The sequence below is a fragment of the Eumetopias jubatus genome, unplaced genomic scaffold, assembly GCF_037043125.1.
Source record: "Eumetopias jubatus isolate StellerSeaLion01/CBP00866 unplaced genomic scaffold, mEumJub1_p1.0 scaffold_1, whole genome shotgun sequence".
Taxonomy (NCBI): domain Eukaryota; kingdom Metazoa; phylum Chordata; class Mammalia; order Carnivora; family Otariidae; genus Eumetopias; species Eumetopias jubatus.
Window position 1 is genome coordinate 211,905,041 of NW_028274807.1, and position 2,488 is coordinate 211,907,528.

The window sequence follows — 2,488 nt, forward strand, 5'->3', positions numbered from 1 at the left end:
TGACCTCACTGATATGAGGAATTCTTAATCTCAGGAAACAAACTGAGTGTTACTGGAGTGGTTGGGGGTGGGAGGGATGGGGTGGCTGGGTGATAGACATTGAGGAGGGTATGTGCTACGGTGAGCGCTGTGAATTGTGCAAGACTGTTGAATCACAGATCTGTACTTCTGAAACAAATAACGCAACATATTTTAAGAAAAAAGAAAAAGAAGAAGATAACAGGAAAGGAAGGATGAAGGGGAGTAAGTCAGAGGGGGAGACGAACCATGAGAGATGATGGACTCTGAAAAACAAACTGAGGGTTCTAGAGGGGAGGAGCGTAGGGGGATGGGTTAGCCTGGTGATGGGTATTGAGGAGGGTACGTTCTGCATGGAGCACTGGGTGTTATGAACAAACAATGAATCATGGAACACTGTATCAAAAACTAATGATGTAATATATGGTGATTAACATAACAATAAAAAATTTTTAAAAAAAGAGTCAGATGCTCAACCAAGTGAGCCACCAAGCACCCCAAATAGTTTTATTTTTATTATTAGAACCAAAGACCTTCAGCTTCAGGTTTATATATTTTACAACTGTCTCAAACCACTGAGATAATCAGATTACACTGATGCCATAGATGATGAAACTGAGTTTGATGGATTCTGATGTTGCTCCAGAGAGATACAGTTTTATAGAGACAACTCTCAGTGATTATTGAGTGTGGTTAAGAAAGGCCAGCTCCCTTGCCTCATAGTATATGCCTATCTGGGGTGAGATTCACATGGTCCTAGATATGGGATAAAGTGGAAGCTAGTCTCTACCTGTAGCCATGACCCTGCTTACACCATTTCCCTGCCCCTTATCTAACTTCTCCCACTTTATTCTGAACATGCCATCTGCCAAAATCACTATAACAGGATCCCAGGATTCAGGTTCTCCCTCTATAGAACACAACCCAAAAAACTGAGTTTAGACACTTGAAATCACTGTCAAACATCACAGAGTTAGACAAAGGGCAAAATCAGAATTCAAGCCCATGTTGAAATGTATGTAGCCATCATGTTATCTAGTCATTTTAAATGATCTTGGTGATAGAAGAGTATTCTGAAACACCAGAATACCTTTTACTTTGACTCATTCTAGAAAACTGGCCCAAATATGATGAAAAGTTATCCTACCTGATTATTTTTCTCAAGGCTTCCTTCATATCCCTGTTCCACAGACTGTAGATAAAGGGGTTCATCAATTGAGGAACCACAGTGTACATCACCGAAGCCACTGAAGTCTTTCTGGAAGAGTCAGTAACTGCAGAACTAATGTATACCCCTAATCCTGTCCCATAGAACAAGGAAACAGCTAAGAGATGAGACCCACAGGTGGAAAAGGCTTTATATTTTCTGCCAGCTGATGGCATTCTCAAAAGAGGATAGAAAATTTTAGTATAAGAGAAAATGATCCCAAAGATAGAACTACCACTCAACATACAGCCATAAAATTAACCAAGATGGTATTGATGAAGGAATCAGAACAGGCAAGCTTGATGACCCGTGCAAGTTCACAGAAAAAGTGTGATATTTCCAAGTCAATGCAGAAGGACAGTTGCAACACCATTAGACTGCGGAGGAGGGCATCCATGATGCTAATGTACAAAGAGAGTAGAATTAACAGTCCACAGAGTTGGGGGTTCATGATGACTGTGTACCTCAGTGGATGACAAATGGCAACATAGTGGTCATAGGCCATTACTGCAAGGAGAAAATTTTCAAAACCAAGAAAAATCAAAACAAAACAGACCTGGGTGATGCAGCCTGTGTAACTGAGATGCTGACTCTGTGCTTGGATATTCACCAGCATCTCTGGGATGGTGGTTGTGGTTAAACAGATGTCAATAAAGGACAGGTTGGAGAGGAAGAAGTACATGGGGGTGTGGGGGTGGGAGTCAGAAATGGCATCCAGGATGATGAGCAAATTTCCCAGGTTGGTGACCAGGTACATGAACAGGAACAGGCAGAAGAGTAGGGGCTGCAGTTCTGGATCTTCGGTCAATCCCAGAAGAAGAAATTCTTATACATTTGTTTGGTTTCTGGTTTCCTTGTTGTTAATATAAAATATTGGGTGACAAGAGAATAAAATGTATGGTCACTGGACCTGCAGCAGCAGTACCAGGCAACGTGTTAGAAATGCCAAATTTGGATCCCACTCCAGACTTACTTACGAAGAGCTCTAAGGATGATGACAAGCAGTCTGTTTTAACAAGCTTTTCAGATGATTCTGACATATGATAAAGTCTCAGAACTGCTGTTCTCAAAAAATGTCTACCTAGATTGTGAACCCAAGTGAATATTCAAATTGTTCCTCTGTGTATCTCTCCCTCCATCCTTCTTCTCTCCCTCATCCTCTTCCCTCCACTCAGTTTATCAGCCAAAATTCTTTTTTTTAAGATTTTATTTATTTGAGAGAGAGAGAGACAGAGCATGAGCAGGGGGAAGGGCTGAGGGAGA

At 41.3% G+C, this 2,488-nt stretch overlaps 1 pseudogene; it reads right to left on the reverse strand.

The window, feature by feature from the left end:
• Positions 1–1,161: 1,161 nt before the first annotated feature.
• On the reverse strand, positions 1,162–2,265 carry LOC114200857 (olfactory receptor 7G2-like; annotated as a pseudogene).
• Between the last annotated feature and the right edge of the window lie 223 nt (positions 2,266–2,488).